Source organism: Mesoplodon bidens, assembly GCF_964165515.1.
Source record: "Mesoplodon bidens genome assembly, chromosome: 11".
Lineage (NCBI taxonomy): Eukaryota > Metazoa > Chordata > Mammalia > Artiodactyla > Ziphiidae > Mesoplodon > Mesoplodon bidens.
This window is the reverse complement of record NC_138167.1, coordinates 30,876,599-30,896,860: the sequence shown is the minus strand read 5'-3', so window position 1 is coordinate 30,896,860 and position 20,262 is coordinate 30,876,599. Positions and strand designations below refer to the sequence as shown.

The 20,262-nt window shown below is 38.3% G+C and overlaps 1 protein-coding gene across 1 annotated transcript in view; it reads left to right on the top strand.

The window, feature by feature from the left end:
- The first annotated feature begins 425 nt into the window (after window positions 1-425).
- Window positions 426-20,262, top strand: part of FRS2 (fibroblast growth factor receptor substrate 2) — a 70,078-nt gene continuing 50,241 nt past the window's right edge. Inside the window, exon 1 of the mRNA XM_081249810.1 lies at window positions 426-501. The gene's annotated coding sequence lies outside the window, so the exon portion shown is untranslated. The remainder of the gene's footprint in view (window positions 502-20,262) is intronic.

Genomic DNA, 20,262 nt, shown 5'->3' with positions numbered 1-20,262 from the left:
GCTATTAAATGTAAAGTTTCTTAAATGTGTAAGGCACATAAAATGAGCATTTAAGAAAAGGTCAGTTCATGCTTATTTCTTTATATTAGAATTGAAGTTGAAGAATGCGAATTAGATCCTGTGGAAGATTAGAGGAAATATAAACATCTGTTTAGAAGGCTGTCTATCTAGGAGTCTGTTAGAACAAAGAAAACTGTAGGGCCTAACAAAAACGTATATTTTTTGTCTAGAAACAGTATATTAAAATGCTTAGGTCTCAGTGTTAGCTGGTGAAAAGCCTTATGGTTGAAAGATAATACCAGTAATGTTATAGAACCTCCCCATTATCTATTGCTTGTTAATTTCTCCATTAAATTATATATGAACGTTCATCTTATTTCTATTACTTCACTGAAGCAGAATCATGTTCTGTGAATTTCCATCACTGAATCTAACACAGAGTAAGAACAGTACAAATGCAAGATTCTAAATTTGGGATGCAGAAAGACAATTTCACCTATGGTAAGCACAGTATCAGCAGAAGTAACTTCTCTTGGATCCCCTAACTAGAAATTGTCAGAAAGTGGGAACTTTAGAATCTCCAAGTCTGTGGTGATGATATGCCTTGTAGTCGAGAAGAGGGGAGAGGGGAAAACTCCTAGAAGAGGATAAAGTGGGCCCTGACATTCCATTAAGGAGGATAATGACAGCACTGATCAGATCAGGGAGGGGCTTCTATCAGGTCGAAAAAGCTAACAAGGTACCTTCTGGGAGCAGTTTCTTTTTATGGAAAGAGGATCTTAGGGGCACTTAGTTCTGGAGGCCAGGCGGAAATGTGGAACTGATTCAGTAGTAGTGGAATGGAAAAGGGTAAGGGAATTCACATTTGCTAAAAGCCAGTGTTGAGGCTTTTTGAAAGAAGTAGTTATTTACATGTCAGCACTTAAGTATTTGTAAAATCTTTGGCGGGAAGACTGGACCCTCTTGATATTGATTTGGTATCCCATGCATTGTTGAATACTCCCCATTCTTTTTAAAAATAACGGTTCAGGTAACATAGTCCCTTTCTCTGATTTCTTAACTTTTTGAGTATTTCGTATGGCATAATAATTTCATGTGTTAACATAACAAATGCCGTAAGTAGGACAGAGTATTATCATTTTACAAATGAGGAAACCAGTAGCAGAATTAGCTTTAGATTCTTTTTACTAATCTACACTGCCACCCTATCAATGTGTATTTTGCTCTATATAGAAGATGTAATTACAAGGATAGTTTTAACATGGAAGAAATGTTTCTAACCATAAAAAACCTCATAGCCTGAGAAGTTTAAAAAACACACATATACAAACAAAAATAAAACCAATAAGTAATGTAGATGGTATTCACTTAACCTTAACATTCACTGAAACAGCACTTAATAAATTAATATGGATTTTGTCCATCAGTTGTATAGAAAATTATTTCATAAACTTTCCAACTTAGAACAAATACTATAAATGTTTTAGTTTTGAACATGCCTGTTAACTATACTTAAAAATAAGGTGTTTAATTTTAACAAGTGGGGATTAGAATCCTTTTGTGGGTATGGAATGAGCAGTTTGATCTCACATTATTTCAGAATACGGTAATCCCTCCCCCGCAAATAATTTGTTTGCAGTATGAAAATCAGGCAAACTGTATTATAAACCTGTATCTTTTATCCTGAGAGACTTACTTTGGTTCAGACCCAGCTTTAGTGGTACAAGCACAGATCAAGATTGGTTTTGAGTAATCCAGTGCTATCCTAGGTCATTCTAGGTCTGGAGGGTCCTCATATATACTCATCATTTGATCTCAATACCTAGTTTACTTTTGAGCCTGTGGAAAGATTTCACATGTAGATGGTGGGATAAAGGGATGCAGATCAACTCATAATCTATTAAATAGATGGGAGTCATAGCACTTCAAAGCTTAGCAATGTTTTTGTTGTTCAAAAATAGGCTATGACAGGTCTTCTGACTGATTTCTTATTGTATATTAAGGCTTCAGATGTTACAGTTCAATTTAAGTAAATTTTAACTTTCAAAAATATGGATAGCTTCATCATTTTATAAAAGAATACAGTTATTTCAGATACATTTTTGTTTCATGTTCCATTCTTCCTTAGAATTCCATATGAGCTGCCTTGATTTTATTTTTTAGCCATTTGCTTTTAGATTAAAAAAAAATAAAAGAAAGAAAACCTCAAAATAGGTTGAAACTCGACACAAATTGCTGCCGCAGAACAAAAGTGCTGATCAAGTTAAATCAACCCCTGCAATGTGTATTGAAAGGAAAACCTCTCCTCTCTCCCCCAATGTGAAGAACAAGCATATTCCCTGCCAAGAAGGGCTGACTTTAAATGGAGCAGCTGTCCATATTAGGAGCATAGGGTTGCTAAGGTGACCATGGCTGTTTGGAGAAGAATGCAGCTGAGAGGGCAAGTTCTTGATGTGTGAGCTGAGGGAAGGAATGTGGTGTGATTGTGCATCATTCCTCCTAATCACATGCTCACAAAGTGCTGTGTGGGCAGCATGTAGAAACTACAAGTCTGAGTGCTGGAGCTTGTGTGTGGTTAAAATCATTTTGTTTTCATGTGAGCCAGAGGCTTACAGTTTAGGTTGAAAACATTTATCTTGTATATATATGTGTGTGTTTTGGGTAAAGGGAAGGATGTTTTTGATGGTGGATGAAATGGGAATGGATTTATTTTCCTTGGTGGACATATACCTTCATATTGTTAAAAAAATTTATCTTGGGATAAATGTTCTTTCCAACTCATTCCTTTCAGTCATATATACAGTGTTAATAGTTTCCCAAGTGCATGAGGTGTTCCTTGTAATTGTGTTTATTTCTTTTCCATTTTTAATTTCAGAATTATTTGGAAGTCCTAAGAATATGTTGTCTATTTGCTCCATTTCTTCTTTTTGAAAAGTCCTTAGTATTTCTCCAAGGGAGATCTTATCTTAACATATTAAATATTTCTCCCCTAAAGCATCCAAAGATAGGTTCTGGATTTTGGTAAAAAATATGGTTCAAGGAGCAGTGGGAAAGGTCAAAGTAACATCCCACTTATCTGAAACACTATTTAGATTTTACCATGGGTATCATTGCTAATATTTGCAATGAGATACAGACAAAAATGTTGATGCAGACACTTACTGAACCATGAGAGTGTTGTTTTTTTTAATTCTTGTTTCCAAGTCCCTACAATATCATGTTGATTAAAAGCATTTGATCTTTGAATTCAGTTGGTTAGTTGACATATTTCATGTATACCTTGATAACTTTTGATGACATTATCTATAAGCTGCACCCTTTCCTCCCAAACACAATAGAATATAATTGGTTTACATATATACCTCATAATAGTCCTTAACTTTAATATAGTTAAATATATGGGTTTTTTTTCTTTATAGTTTACCTTAATCTTTTCCTATTCAGAGGTCATAAAGATATTCTTCTTTATCAACTAAAAGCTTTATGGTTATACTTTTTACATTTAATCCTTTAATCTCTCAATAATTGATTTTTGTGAGAGGTATGGATTATGAATTGATTCTTTCTGTATGGATAATTGGTTATTCCAGCACTGTTTATTGAAATAGTTCTTCATTTCCTTCCTGATATGCAAAATTCTCTTTCATAAATCAAGTTTTCATATATGGGTGGTTTCCTTTCTGTACTCTTTCTTCTATGTCTTTGGTCTGTTTGTCTACCTCTGAATTATTACTGTACTTTCTTAGATATCTTCAGATACTCATGGTTTTGTTTCCTGTCTTGTTTCTGATCTCAAAGGAAATGCTTTCAAATGTTACCATTTAAAATTACACTTGTAGATTCAATAACCAAAAACCAACCCAATCGAAAAATGGGCAAAAGACCTAAATAGACATTTCTCCAAAGAAGACATGCACATGGCCAGTAGGCACATGAAAAGATGCTCAGCATTGCTAATTATTAGAAAAATGCAAATCAAAACTACAATGAGGTACCACCTCACACCAGTCAGAATGGCCACCATTAAAAAGTCTACGAATAACAAATACTGGAGAGGATGTGGAGAAAAGGGAACCCTCTTACAGTGTTGGTGGGAATGTAAATTGGTATAGCCACTGTAGAAAACAGTATGGAGGTTCCTCAGAAAATGAAAAATAGAGTTGCCAGATGATCCAGCAATCCCACTCCTGGGCGTATGCCCAGACAAAGCTATAATTCGAAAAGATACATGAACCTCTATGTTCATAGCACTGTTTACGGTAGCCAAGACATGAAAACAACCTAAATGTCCAACAGATGAATGGATAAGAAGTGGTATGTATATATACACAATGGAATACTACTCAGCCATACAAAAGAATGAAATAATGCCATTTGCAGCAGCATGGATGGAACTAATGATTATCATACTAAGTGGAGTAAGTCAAAAAAAGAAAGACAAATACTACAGGATATCACTTATATGTGGAATCTAAAATATTACATAGATGAACTCATCTACGAAACAGAAACAGACTCAGATACAGAGGACAGACTTGTGGTTGCCAGCAGGGAGAGCGGGTGGGAGAGGGAAGGAGTGGGAGTTTGGGATTAACAGATGCAAACTATTATATATAGGATGGATAAACAGCAAGGTCCTACTGTATATATCGCACAGGGAACTATATTCAATATCCTGGGATAAACCATAATGGAAGAAAATATAAAAAAGAATATAACTGAGTCACTTTGCTGTATAGCAGAAATTAACAGAACGTTGTAAGTTGACTATATTTCAATAAAATTACACTTGTAGGTTTTTTTTTTTAAGAGAAAAATCCCTCCTTTATCAAGTTAAGGAGGTTTCATTGTGTTCTTACCTTGTTAAGGGTTGTATTTTGATTGTTTTAAATCATGAATAGATGTTAAGCTGTATTGATAGGCTTTTCTGTAACTCAAAATGATCAAATGTTTTTCCCTTTAACCTGTTAATGTGGTCAAGTTACCTTGATTTTCAAATTAGGCTAACTAAGCATTCCTGGGATAAACCCAATTTAGTCACGCTGGATTATCTTTTTCATAAATCACTGGATTGATTTGCTTATGCTTTGTATAGGATTGTTTTTTACATCAGTGTACATGAGTCTAGCCTGTAATTTTCTTTTTTCATATTGTCCTGGTTGGGTTTTTAAAAAAATTTTTTAAATTGTAGTAAAATACACCTAACATAAAATTTACATTCTTAATCATTTTAAAGTAGTTAGTGTTAAGTATATTCACATTGTTGTTCAACCAGTCTGCAGAACTTTTTGCAAAACTGAAACTCTGTGCCCAGTGAAAAACTCTTCCACATTTCCCCCTCCCCATGTCCCCTGACAGACACCAGTCTACTTTTTTTTTTATGCGTCTGGCTGCTCTAGGTACCTCTTATACGTGAAACCATACAGTATTTTTATTATCTTTTTGTGCCTGGCTTATTTCACTTAGTTCATCCAAGTTCATCCATGTTGTAGCATGTGTCCAAAATTTCCTTTTTAAGGCTGAATAATATACCACTGTATGTATAAAACATTTTGTTATCCATTCTTCTGTCAATGGAAAGTTATGTTGCTTTCACCTTTTGACTATTCTGAATAATGCTACTACAAACTTGGACGTGCAAATATCTCTTTGAGACTCTGCTTCAGTTCTTCTGGATATATACCCAGAAGCAGTCTTGCTGGATCAAATGGTAATTTTATTTTTAATTTTTTGAGGAACCATCTTCCTGTTTTTCACAGCAGCTGTACCATTTACCTTACACCAGCAATGCACAAGGGTTCCAATTTCTCCACATCCTTGCCAACACTTACTTTGTTTTTTTTCCCCCCAATTTCCTGTTTTTTTTGATAGTAGCCATCCTAAGGGTGAGGAGTAATAGCTCATTGTAGTTTTGATTTGCATTTCCCTAGGGACTAGTGATGTCGAATATCTTTTCATGTTCTTGTTGGCCATTTATACATTTCCTTTGGAGAAATGTCTAATCAAGTCCCTTGCCCATTTTTAAATTGGGTTATTTGTTTTTGTTGTTATACTGAGTTGTAGGAGTTCTTTATGTAGTCTGGATATTAACCCCTTATCAGAGATACAATTTGCAAGGATTTTCTCCCATTCCATAGGCTACCTTTTCATTCTGTTGTTTCCTTTGATGCACAGAAGCTTTTAATTTTGATGTAGTCCAATTTATCTGTTTTTACTTTTGTTGTCTGTGGCTTTGATGTTATGTCCAGGAAATCCTTGCCAAATGCAATGTCATGAAGCTTTTTTTCTGTTTTCTTCAAAAATTTTTATAGTTTTAGGTCTTATGTTTAGGTCTTTAATCCATTTTGAGTTAATTTCTATATATGGTGGAAGGTAAGGGTCCAAGTTTATATTTATTTTTCTATTTCTTTATTTTATTTTATTTTATTTCTTTATTTATTTTTGGCTGTGTTGGGTCCTCGCTGCTGCGTGCGGGCTTTCTCTAGCTGTGGCGAGCGGGGGCCACTCTTTGTTGTGGAGCGTGGGCTTCTCATTGCGGTGGCTTCTCTTGTTGTGGAGCACGGGCTCTAGGCGCACAGGCTTCAGCAATTGCAGCACGCAGGTTCAGTAGTTGTGGCTTGTGGGCTCCAGAGCGCAGACTCAGCAGTTGTGGCGCACGGGCTTAGTTGCTCTGCAGCGTGTGGGATCCTACCAGACCAGGGCATGAACCCGAGTCCCCTGCATTGGCAGGCTGATTCCCAACCACTGCGCCACCAGGGAAGCCCAGGTTCTCTCTTTTAAATGGTCAGTTGATTTGTCTTTTAAAGACTGATATATAATTCACATACCGTAAAATTCACCTCTTTAAAGTGTAAAATTCAGTTTTTTTTCCCTAAAGAATAATCACAAAGTTTTATAACTGTCACCACTATTTCCAGAACATTTCCATCATCCCAAAAAGAAACCCCATACCCATTAGCAGTCACTCCCCATTCTCCCTTCCCTCATCCCCTGACAGCCAGTAATCTGCTTTCTGTCTCTGTAGAGTTTTCTGTTCTGGGCATTTCCTATAAATGGAGTCATATATGGCCTTTTTTGCCTGGTGTCTTTCACTTAGTGTGATGTTTTCAAAGTTCATACATGTTGTCGCTAGTGTTAGCACTTCATTCCTTTTTATGATGGAATACAATTCCATTGTGTGGATATACCACATTTTGTTTATACATTAATCAGTTGATGCATATATGTATTGTTTCCATTTTTTGGCTATTACGAATAATGCTGTTGTGAACCTCCATGTACAAGTTCTGTGTGCACATATGTTTTCCAGTTTTGGGGGTGTATACATAGGAGTGGGCCTCCTGGGTCATATGGTAGTGCTATTATGTTTAACCTTTTTAGGATCTACCTAACTGTTTTCCAGCTCAGATACACCATGTTATAGTCCCACAAGCAGTGTATGAGGGTGTTTCTCCACATCCTTGCCAACATTTACTGTTGTCTGTGTTTTTGATTATAGCCATCTTAGAGGGTGTGAAGTGGAATCTTATTGTGGTTTTGATTTGCATTTTCCTAATGACTAGTGATGTTGAGCATCTTTTCAGTTCTTTTGGCCATTTGTTTATCTTCTTTGGAGAAATGTCTATTCAAATCTTTTGTCCATTTTAAAATTGTATTTTTTTTTTTTTTTTAATTTTTGGCTGCGTTGGGTCTTCATTGCTGCGTGTGGGCTTTCTCTAGTTGCGGCGAGCAGGGGCTACTCTTCATTGCGGTGTGTGGGCTTTTCACTGTGGTGGCTTCTCTTGTTGCAGAGCATGGGCTCTAGGTGCATGGGCTTCAGTAGTTGTGGCTCGCGGGCTCTAGAGTGCAGGCTCGGTAGTTGTGGCACACGGGCTTAGTTGCTCCACAGTGTGTGGGATATTCCCAGACCAGGGCTCGAACCCGTGTCCCCTGCATTGGCAGGCGGATTCTTAACCACTGCGCCACCAGGGAAGTCCCTGTATATACCTTTTATTTGACTGTTTTCAAGCCTTCTTGCCCCCCTTTGGTGTTCTGCAGTTTTATATAATGTATTGAGATGTTCTTTTCTTCTACTTCATTATTTTATTTCATTATTTATAATCCTACATGGGATTCTTTGGGCTTCCTGGATCTGAGGATGTCTTCGAATAATTATGTTAAATTCTTGACCTTTATCTCTTTGAGTAATGCCTATTGTTTTCTTTATTTTTGCCTTCTACAACTGTTTTAAAAGGTATAATTTTCTCTTTTTTTCCCCCAAAGGACAGGTTTTCTTCAGTCCTTAAGGATTCAGCTCCTTACATGGGCTTTGGCAGAGGTCATGAGGCAGCATCTGTAAGTCTAAATCAGGATGGGGTGTATGGTTTTTCTGGGATTCATGAGAATGACTCTTGACTTCCCTGCTGTCAGTTATACAACTCACACAGCAGTGTAGTTTCACATACAGTTTGGAAACCACATAGGTATTAAAGACTCTCACTTCAGAAATGTCTCTCATGCCTCTTCTTTTTTTTTTTTAATGTTTCATTTTATTTATTTTAAAAAATTTATTCATTTATTTATTTTTATTTTTGGCTGCATTGTATCTTTGTTGCTACATGCGGGCTTTCTCTAGTTACGGCGAGCGGGAGCTATTCTTTGTTGTGGTGTGTGGGCTTCTTATTGCGGTTGGCTCTCTTGTTGTGGAGCACGAGCTGTAGGCATGCAGGCTTCAGTAGTTGTGGCGCATGGGCTCAGTAATTGTGGCTCCAGAGTGCGGCCTCAGTAGTTGTGGCGCACAAGCTTAGTTGCTCAACGGCATGTGAGGTCTTCCTGGACCAGGTCTCGAACCTGTGTCCCCTGCATTGACAGGTGATTCTTAACCACTGTGCCACCAGGGAAGCCCCTCGCATGCCTCTTCTATATTTCCAATGATCAGCTTCTTAATGGCCTTGTCCTTGGGTACATATCTGGTGCAGTTAGTACAGTGAATGTGCTGCAAGAGGCAGCAGCCCTTTTTGGCATGACCATTGTTCCTTCTTTCCTTGGTCATTGGAGATGAGGAGTTTATAATTCCAGTTAGACATACATTAGACCTTTAATCTGTTTTCCATGTTTCTCACCCCTTTTTATCTTTTTCCTTCTCCACAGACTCATATAAGAACTGGCTTGTAGTTATAAATTCACACAGGAGATTTTTTTTCTTCCTTTGACCAGCACTAAGATTAAAGAAGGCAAGTTTGCTTGCTGTCACCTTCTGCCAGATAGGTTTACTGCTCATTCAGTTGTACGCATTTCGGATTTTCAGCTATATGCAAGGTTCTTTGATTACATCTCCATATTGGGAGTCTCAGAATATGTATCCTGTCTCCAGCACTCTGTCGTTTTCAAAGCATTGCTGTGAGGTAACATTAAAGTCAAGAGCCACCTTCCATAGTGTCTGTATGTTTGTGCCAAATTAAGAAGTTTAAAAATATTTTAAAAAATTTATACAGCATTTTTTAAAAATTTATTTATTTATTTATTTTTGGCTGTGTTCAGTTTTCGTTTCTGTGCGCAGGCTTTCTCTAGTTGCAGCGAGCAGGGGCTACTTTTCATCGCGGTACACGGGCTTCTCACTGTCGTGGCTTCTCTTGTTGCGGAGCACAGGCTCTAGATGTGCAGGCGCAGTAGTTGTGCCTCATGGGCTTAGTTGCTCTGCGGCATGTGGGATCTTCCCAGACCAGGGCTCGAACCCGTGTCCCCTGCATTGGCAGGCAGATGCTTAACCACTGCGCCACCAGGGAAGCCCTATACAGCATTTTAGATTCAGACAGTCCGGGCACCTAATATACCATGTTGCCAGAAATGGAAATCCTTGATCCATTTGAAATAAATATACATTTTAGATAAGGTTTATGTAAGAAATATGGCACAGAGTTCCAGTCATCAGGCCCCCATTTAAAAAAAAATCCTTGGCGCTAAGTTTGGATAATTCATCCCCTTTTACTTGCTCAAGCTAAAATAAAATGTTTAAGGTGTGTGTGTGTGTGTGTGTGTGTGTGTGTGTGTGTGTGTAAGTAATAGTCATATATATGGTACTTAACATACTTATTTTTAACATCTTTACTGGAGTATAATTGCTTTACAGTGGTGTGTTAGTTTCTGCTTTATAACAAAGTGAATTAGTTATACATATACATATGTTCCCATCTCTTCCCTCTTGCGTCTCCCTCCCTCCCACCGTCCCTATCCCACCACTCTAGGTGGTCACAAAGCACTGAGCTGATCTCCCTGTGCTATGCAGCTGCTTCCCACTAGCTATCTATTTTACATTTGGTAGTGTATATATGTCCATGCTGCCACTCTCTCGCTTCGTCCCAGTTTACCCTTCCCCCTCCCCATGTCCTCAAGTCCATTCTCTATGTCTGCGTCTTTATTCCTGTCCTGCCCCTAGGTTCTTCTAGGTTTTGTTTTTTTTTTAAGATTCCATATATATGTGATAGCATACAGTGTTTGTTTTTCTCTTTCTGACTTCACTCTGTATGACAGACTCTAGGTCCATCCACCTCGCCATAATATATAATGTATTTATATTATATAATAATGTAAAATATAAAATAATGTGTATATTTGATTTCCTGATTTAACCAACTACAGCTAACCTCAGGTCTGTTTTGATTTAGATAAGATGGTTTCTGCTAGACTTGCTTAATAACTGTGCCAGTGGGAACAGTAGTGCTTCTTTTAAGTTGGGAACCCTGCTCAGGTAGTAGTGAGGTAGGGGAAAAGGTAATTATACCCAGGTATTCTGAATAATGATAAAAGAATAGTTTTTCCATTCATCTCCTTTTTAATGCAAATAATTAAGTGGTGGGGAGGGGGAGGGGGGTTGGGGGGTGGGCAGGGCAGCATTATAGGCCACCTTTGTCTTACAGATTGATTTTACAAGAAGCTTGTTAGTGGACTGTCAGAACAGCTGTGTGAGGAAACATCAACCATGACTGCATTTGATATGAAACATAAAAACTTGGTTAGGATTTTTGACCTTAAGTTTTTTCTTTTGGGAAAGGTGATACTGGTAGCACCTTTGTCTTACAGAGGCTTCTGCTTTCCTTGAGTATTGCAGCTTGCTTTTTCCTTGAATCCACAGAGCTGAGTCTCCCAAAACAGCCTTATAGCTTTCCTTTTCTGTTGAGAAAAACCTCTGAAAAGATTCCTCTTCTCTGAATCTGTTAACAACGATATAATTTTTTTCTTCTTTTGTTTATTAATATGGAGAATTACTTCATTTTTCCTAACATTAGACCAACCTTTGATACCTTATATGTTACCAGACTCAGTTTGCTAATATTTTAAGAATTTCATGCTAATATTCATGAAGGATATCAGCCTATAAATTTTTTTTTATAGGCTGTGCTCTTTTTTGGATTTTAGTGTCAAGGTTATACTAGTCTCAGAATGAGTCAGAGAGGGTATCTTCTTTAACTGTTCTTTGGAATACATCATGGAAAATTATTTTTCTTGCACATTTGACAGAATTCATCTGTTAAAGCCATCCAGGCCTAGAATTTCTTTACGGGAGTTTTTTTTTTTTTTTTTTTTTTTTTTGCGTTACGTGGGCCTCTCACTGCTGTGGCCTCTCCCGCTGCGGAGCACAGGCTCCGGACGTGCAGGCTCAGCAGCCATGGCTCACGGGCCCAGCTGCTCCGCGGACGGGAGGATTTTTTGATTCCTGGTTTTTTTTTAAGATTATAATACTATTCATATTTTTATTTCTTCTTGAATCATATTTTGTAAGTTATTTTTTTCTAGGAATTTAACATGTTACAATTTTGCTTGTAATATTTTCTTATCTTTAGAATCTAATTTAGAGCAGTTTTCAAAGTATGTTCTGTAGACTTTTGTGGGTCCCTGTGACTGGGTAGTCTGGGAGGTCAAAACTATTTTCATAATACAGATTTTTTTTGTATTTTTTCAGTTTGTTGACATTTGCAGTGATGCTGCAAAAGCAGTGGTGAATAAAACTGGTAACACCTTAGCACATATTAAGGCAGTGGTACCAAAGTGAACAATTATATTCTTCATTGCCATGTATTCATAGTTTGTTGTTGTTTTTTTTAATCCGGTTTCATTTAAGAATGTCTTTGATGAAGCAGTAAAAATATTAACTTCATTTCATTTTGCCTTTGAGTACACGTCTTTTTAATATTATGTGTGATGAAAGGGGAAGAATTCATAAAGTACTTCTACTCCATACTGAAGCAAGATAGTCATCTTCAGAAGAAGTTCCTGTTCAGTTGAGTTTTGAACTTAACTACCTACTTTTTTCTGTAACACCCCTTTTGTTCTTGAAAGAACAGAATAGGAAAACTTCGGTTATTCGAACTTAGTATTTGACATTTGTTTTTCTCAAAAATGAACTTAAGTGAGCCTAACACTTCAAGAAAAATAGCTGTATTTGTAGCCAATGGTTAAAAAAACAATCAAACTTTCAAATGGAATTTGCAAGTATGGAAAACTTGTATCTAACACCATGAGCTTGACAGCTTCCCGATACTTAAAGACCTTCTGGTGAGATGGGTAATGATATTAAAGAGTGTGGTTTTTTTTTTTTTTTGCCTTGATGTTGTATTCTGACTTGCGTCAAAAATCTGCAAACCAGTTATTTTCCAAATGACCAATGTATGATGATACAAAGTCACATATGCGTAAAAGATCCATTAAAAGTGCAAGATAAGCCAGTGGATTTTAATGTAACAGAGTGCGAAAAGTTCATTTATATGGTTTTAGAAACCACATTGTAATTAACTTTTAAGAAGGTTATTTGTTGAGTTTAGGTATAATATCAAAAATATCAACAGTTGGGCTTCCCTGGTGGCGCAGTGGTTGAGAGTCCGCCTGCCAATGCAGGGGACACGGGTTCATGCCCCGGTCCGGGAGGATCCCACATGCCGTGGAGCGGCTGGGCCCGTGAGCCATGGCTGCTGAGCCTGCGCGTCCAGAGCCTGTGCTCCGCAATGGGAGAGGCCACAACAGTGAGAGGCCCACGTACCACACGCACACACACACAAATGAAGTTATGTGATTTTTAAAACAGTTATTAAAATATTCTTTTTTCTGATTATATACCTGTGTGAGGCTAGATTTTCTTTATATGCTTATATACCTTAACCACAACAGCATATCACAGAATCAGTCATAGGAATCCACCTGTCTTCTCTAAAGCCAGACATTAAAAATATTTGCAAAAATATAAAATAACGTCACTTTCCCTACTAAATTTCTTGGAAAATAGGTTTTTTAAAGTTATTTTTTCATAAAATATTTTTGTTAATGTGTAATAGGCTTATTCTTTTAAATAAACCAATATTTTAAACATTTTCATATTTAATTTCTAATTTGGTAAATATTAATAGATATAACACAGCTAAACAAAACCTCTTTTTGAAAAATCCTCAAATAATTTTTAAAACTGTAAACGGTCCACAGACCAAAAAGCTGGTGAACTGCTTGATGACCTACAGAAAATGTAATGATGTCTCTTTTTTATTTCTGATATTTTACATTTGTCTCTCTTTCCTTAAAATAAAAAGAAAACAAAAGAAGATGGCATGTCCCAATTGTGTATTTAAAAAAAACTGTCTCCCTTACCTTTTTCAGATTGTTTTTCAAAACATCTGTAAAAAGTGATGATAAATACATCTACCATCGTGTTGATTAATTTTAAAATATTATAGGCCTACTCCAGTCTCTGCATGAATTTATTTCTATATTTTGTTATGCAAATCCCTACAAAATAACATATAAATTTATTTTAAAAACTAAGGCCCTCTTGGGACTTCGCTCGTGGCGCAGTGGTTAAGAACCCACCTTCCAGTGCAGGGAACACGGGTTCAAGCCCTGGTCTGGGAACATCCGACATGCCGCAGAGCAACTAAGCCCGTGCGCCACAACTACTGAGCCTGTGCTCTAGAGCTTGCGAGCCACAACTGCTGAGCCCATGTGCCACAACTACTGAAGCCTGCGGGCCCTGAGCCTGTGCTCCGCAACAAGAGAAGCCACTGCAATGAGAAGCCCGCGCACCGCAACGAAGAGCAAGCCCCCTTTCGCCACAACTAGAGAAAGCCCGCACGCAGCAATGAAGACCCGATGCAGACAAAAATTAATTAATTAATTAATAAAAAAACTAAGGTCCTCTTAGAAACAATGGCAGCCCAATAAGGAGCACACCTGATGCCCAGATTTTTGTTTCTAATACAGTTCTCCAGTGAAGGGAACCAGGGTTTCTTGGGGAAATGGCTGATTCTACGACTGGGGCAAGAAATATGTAAGATCAGGCTGGGGACTTCCCTGGCAGTCCAATGGTTAAGACTCTTTGCTTCCAATGTGGGGGGCGTGAGTTCAATCCCTAGTTGGGGAACTAAGATCCCACATGCTGCTTGGCCAAAAAAAGAAAAAAAAAAAATCAGCTTGGAGCATCTTGTAGTGCCAAAAAGTAAGAAGGTGCTTCAACAAACAAACTCATGGTAATGGGAACATGACAAAGGGCTGAAAGAGCTCTCAGTGGCCAAAGTTGGACTAATTTGAGCAAGAAAATAAATTAAGTATAAAGTAGTAGTGGATTATAACCTAAAGTATAAAGTAAATATCCTTGGTTCCATACTAATATAAATAAATGATTGAATAAAGAAGTGGAGAAGAGAAAGTCTGTGCAGAAGACCTCTAAATAATTTAGGTTGATCGTTTATCTTCAACAGGATAGAAAATAACTCCCCACTCCTTAAGTGTGGGCTAATGACTTTCAAATAGTACACTAATGAAAGGATCTTGGGAGAAGTAATTTTATAGTTGAGAAACTTGGCAAACACTACCTCAGTCAGGTGATCTGGATCAGTATCAATAGTGATAAGTCATAGTGATAGGATACTTCCAGGAATATGATGTGATGAAAATAGTACTTTATCTCTGTGTTCTTCTCCCCTAAACCCCATAACTCTCATCTAATCATGAGAAAAACATTAGACAAATCCCAGTAGAGGGCCCTTCTACAAAATACTTGACCAGTATTCCCCAAAACTGTCAAGGTCTTGCCATAAACCCTACCCTCAGTGTGACATTCTACAAGTGGGAGGGAACTCAAAAACCAGAGCCTCGCCCTGAGGAGTGAAGGTTTCAAATCCAACATCAGGCATCCCAGCTTTTAAGAGATACATTTGAGAGATGAGCCCCAAAAACGTCTAACTTTGAAAACCAAGAGGGCTCGTGTCCTGAGACCCACAAGACTGTAGCAGTCTGAGAAACGCTGTTAAAGAGCTTGTGCACTCGGACTCACCTACTTCAGGAGCCAACTCAGAGGCAGCTGACTTGTGCCCAGACTTGCTAATATTAAAGCGCTGGCCTGAGAGACAGGCATCTAATTTAATGCACACACCTAGGAGCCTGCTGGACCGTCCTCTGGGGACAGAGGCTGGCAGGTGCCATCTTCATGCTCTCCCTTTGTTGTGCTGTAGAGCACCAGTATTTCCCAGAAAGGAGCTTTCACATGCTGATGCCTCGATTTTTGTGGCCACTGCCTTGGGGATTCCTCTTGATTGCCTGGCTCTAGAGGACAGGGGAGCTTGTGTCCCTGGTCCCATGAGACTGTAATAATGTGTCTCCCAGAAACCCCTGTCTGTTACTCAAAGTTTTGTAGCTGCTGCCAGGGGACACCTCTACATTATGTGGCTCTGGTGGCCAGTGGGGCTTATGTTCATGAGTCTCACAGGACTGTAACCAATGGAGAAAGAGTTCTTAAACAGTTCCAGGGCACCACAAGAATTCAGAGCATAGCAAGAGGCAACAGACCCAGGAGCTCATCAGTCTTTCTGTGAAGGAGACCTATTAGCTAGTCATCATGACTGTGGCCTGAAGGGTGGGTTTCTAATTAAACACACATCTTGGGACTGGCTGTAATCCTTTCCAGACACCTCGGAGGGTGGATACTACCTTTGAGCTCATCCTCTGCCATATTCCAGAGCACCAGTGTCTCTTGGAGGAGAGCTTTACACACGTCTGGTGCCCTGGTTTTCGCAGCTGCTGCCCAGAGGACACCTTTTGATCACCTGGCTCTGGTAGCTGGGGGATGGGATGGGGAGGCTTTCATTTCTGGGTCCCACAGGACTGTGGTATTAGGAAAGATGGTTTTTGGCAGGCTACCACTCCCAGAGCACTGCACAAACAGTGGATTGAGACACATACACACCCCTCTCCCTGACCCTGGCTTTCTGTGAAGGAAGCCTCTTGTCCTGGAGCTTTGGCCTGAGGGACAGGCTTCAGATTTGGCACACATTTAGTGGCCTGTGGAGTGGCCTATGGCCTGTACTCTCAAGGAACGTATGCTGTAGTTGCCATCTTTGTGCTCTTTCTCTGCCTTGCTCCAGCTCACTAGTATCACTGAGAAAAGAGCATCTACCCTCTCCTGGAGCCTGGATTTCTGCAACTGTAGCCCAGCAGACACCTCCAGATCGCCTGGCTCTGGTGGCCAGCAGGTCTTATGTTTGTAGTCCCACAGGATTGCATAGGTATTCATACTTTTGAAAGCTGATGCCCAAGTTTCTGACTTCAAGTCAGCCTGAGTCTAGGTGCTGAAATCCTCCCCTTTGGGATGCTTACAGGTCTTGGTACATCTTCTACTACTAGGAGCTATTAAAAATATGTTAGGCTTCTTAGAGAAGCACAGAGGTTTGAGGGACAACCAAGAGCCGAGGCACAGTTGAACAACAAGTTTCATCTCCTACACAGGATCATTCCTTCAAGACTGGGAGAAGTTATTTCATCTACTGTACAGAAACCAACACAGAGAGTCAAGCAAAATGAAGAAACAGGAATTTGTTCTAAATGGAAGAATAAGATAAAACCTCAGGAAAAAACCTTAATGAAATGAAGATAAGTAATTTACTTGATAAATTATTCAAAGTAATGATTACAAAGATGCTTACTGACCTGGGGATAAGAATGGATGAACACAGTGAGAACGTTAAAGAGATGGAAAATATAAGAAAGTACCAAATAGAAGTCACAGAGCTGAAGAATACAGTAATCAAAGTGAAAGGATTAGTTTGGGGTTCAACAGCAGACTAGATGAAGTAGAAGAAAGGATCAACTAACTCAAGGCAATAGAACTCACCCAGTCGGAGCAGCAAGAAGAAAAAGAGAATGAAAAGAAGCGAGGATGACTTAAGGGACTGATGAGACAACATCAAATGGACTAATATTCACATCACAGGGCTCACAGAAGGAGAAGAGAGAGAAAGGGGCAGAAGTCTTATTTGAAGAAACAATGGCTATAAACTTCCCTAATCTGGAGAAGGAAACAGACATCCAGATCTAGGATACTCAAAGAATTATTAAAAAAAAAAAAAAAAGGAGCCCAAGGAGACAGACCCTAAGACATTATAATTAAAATGTCAAAAAGTTAGAGGGAATTCCCTGGCAGTCCAGTGGTTAGGACTCCACACTTCCACTGCAGGGGGCATGGCGTTTGATCCCTGTTCAGGGTACTAAGATCCCCCATGCTGCAAGGCATGACCAAAACAAAAAAAAAGACTCTTAAAAACAGGAGGAGAAAAATAACTTGTATGCAGGGGAACCCCAATAAGACTACCAACAGATTTTTCAGCATAAACTTTGCAGGCCAGAAGGGAGTGGCATATATTCAAAGTGCTGAAAGAAAAAAAAAATCTCCCAACCAAGAATACTCTACCCAGTTATCATTCAGAAGTAAAGGAGAGATAAGAGAGTTTTCCAGATAAGCAAAAGCTAAAGGAGTTCATCACCATTGAACCAGCCTTACAAGAAATGTTAAAGGACTTCTTTAAGCTGAAAAGGGGCACCAATTAGTAGCAAAAAAAGAAAGAATGAAAGAAAGGTAAACATACAGGAGAGTTAGTAGATTAATCATTCACAAAGGTAGTGTAAAGTTTAAAAGACAAAAGTAATAAAAATAACTGATTACAATAATTAAGGGATATATAAGATAAAAAGATGTTAAATGTGACATCAAAAGCATAAAATGGGGTGGGGGTAATAATACTGAGCTTTACAATGGGATCAAATTTAACCATCTTAAAGTTGATTGCTATAGATATGTTGTTACATGTAAGCCTCATGTTAACCACAAACCAAAAATCTATGGTAAATACTCAAGAAAAAGAGAAATAAGTATACCGCTAAAGAAAGTCACCCAACCACAAAGGAACAGAGCAATAGAAGAAAGGAATAGAGAGGAACCACAAAAACAGCTGGAAAACAATTAACAACATAGCATTAAATCACACATTTATCAAGAATTACTTTAAATGTAAATGAACTAAATTCTCCAATCAAAAGACGCACAGTGGCTGGAACAAGACCCCTCTCTATATGCTGCCTACAAGAGATTCACTTTAGGTGTAAGGATGTACACAGGCTGAAAGTGAAAGGATGGAAAAAGACATCCCATGCAAATGGAAACCAAAAGAAAGCTGTAGTAGCTCTACATATATCAGAAAAAATAGACTTTAAAACGGAAGACTAGTAAGAGACAAAAAGGGAAAAGGACGTTACATAATCATAAAGGGGTCAATCCAATAAGAATAGTAACGTTTGTAAATATTTATGCACCCAACATAGGAGCACCTAAATATATAAAGCTAATATTAACAAACCTAAAGGGAGAAATAGACAGCAATACAATGATAGTTGGAAACTTTAATATCCCACTGAAACCAGTGTATAGATCATCCACACAGAAAATCAGTAAGGAAACATCAGCCTTAAAATACATATTAGACCAGATGAACTTAAATGTTATTTAAAGAACACTCTATCCAGAAGCTATAAAGTACACATTCTTCTCAAATGCATATGGAATATTTTTCAAGATAGATCATATGTTAGGTCACAAGCTAGTCTTAATAAATTTAAGAGGATTGAAATACTAAGCATCTTTTCTGACCCCAGTGGTATGAAACTGGAAATTAATTACACTAAGAAAACTGGAAAAATCACAAATAATGTGGGGATTAAGCAACATGCTACTGAACAACGAATGGGTGAAAGAAGAAATCAAAAGAAAAGTCAAAAATACCTTGAGACAAATGAAAATGTAACATACCAACATTTATGGGATGTAGCAAAAGCAGTTCTAAGAGGGAAGTTTGTAGTGATAAATGCCTACTTCAAGAAGTGAGAAAAGTCTCAAACAACCTAACTTTACACCTCAAGGAACTAGGAAAAGAACAAATGAAGCCTAAAGTTAAAAGGGAGGAAATAACAAAGGTTAGAGCAGAGATAAATTAGAGACTAAAAAGACAATAGAAAGGATCCATGAAAGCAAGAGCTGGTTCTTTGAAAAGATAAAATTCACAAACCTATAGTTAGACTCACCAAGAAAAAAAGAGAGGACTGAAGAAAATAAAATCAAATGAAAGAGGAGATGTTACAACTGATAACTACAGTAATACAAAGGATCATAATAGACTACTTTGAATATCACTAACAAACTGGACAACTTAAAAGAAATGGATAAATCCTTAGAAACATACAGTTTGCCAAGACTGAATCATGATGACATAGAAAATCTGAACAGACTGATTACGAGTAAGGAGATTAAATCAGTAATCAAAAACTTCACAACAGACAAAAGTTTAGGACCAGGCAGCCTCACTAGTGAATTGTACCAAAGAGTCAAAGAAGAAATAATACTAATCCCTCTCAAACTCTTCCATACTCATTTTATGAGGCTAGCATTAGCCTGATACCAAAACCAGACAAGGATGCCTCAATAAAAGAAAATTACAGGCTAGTATTCCTGATGAAAATAGATGTAAAAATCCTGAACAAGATATTAGCAAAACAAATTCAACAACATACAGACCATGATCAAGTGAGATTTATTTCAGGGATTCAAGGATGGCTCAACATCTGCAAATCAGTCAGTGAGATACACCACATTAACAAAATGAGGGATAAAAATCATATGAGTGGGGCTTCCCTGGTGGCGCAGTGGTTGAGAGTCTGCCTGCTGATGCAGGAGACACAGGTTCGTGCCCTGGTCCGGGAAGATCCCACGTGCCGCGGAGCGGCTGGGCCCGTGAGCCATGGCCACTGGGCCTGCGCGTCCGGAGCCTGTGCTCCGCATCGGGAGAGGCCACAACAGTGAGAGGCCCGTGTACCACAAAAAAAAAAAAAAAAAAATCATATGATCATCTCAATAGATGCAGGAAAAGCATTTGACAATATTTAACATCCATTTAGGATAAAAACTATCAAAGCAGGTATAGT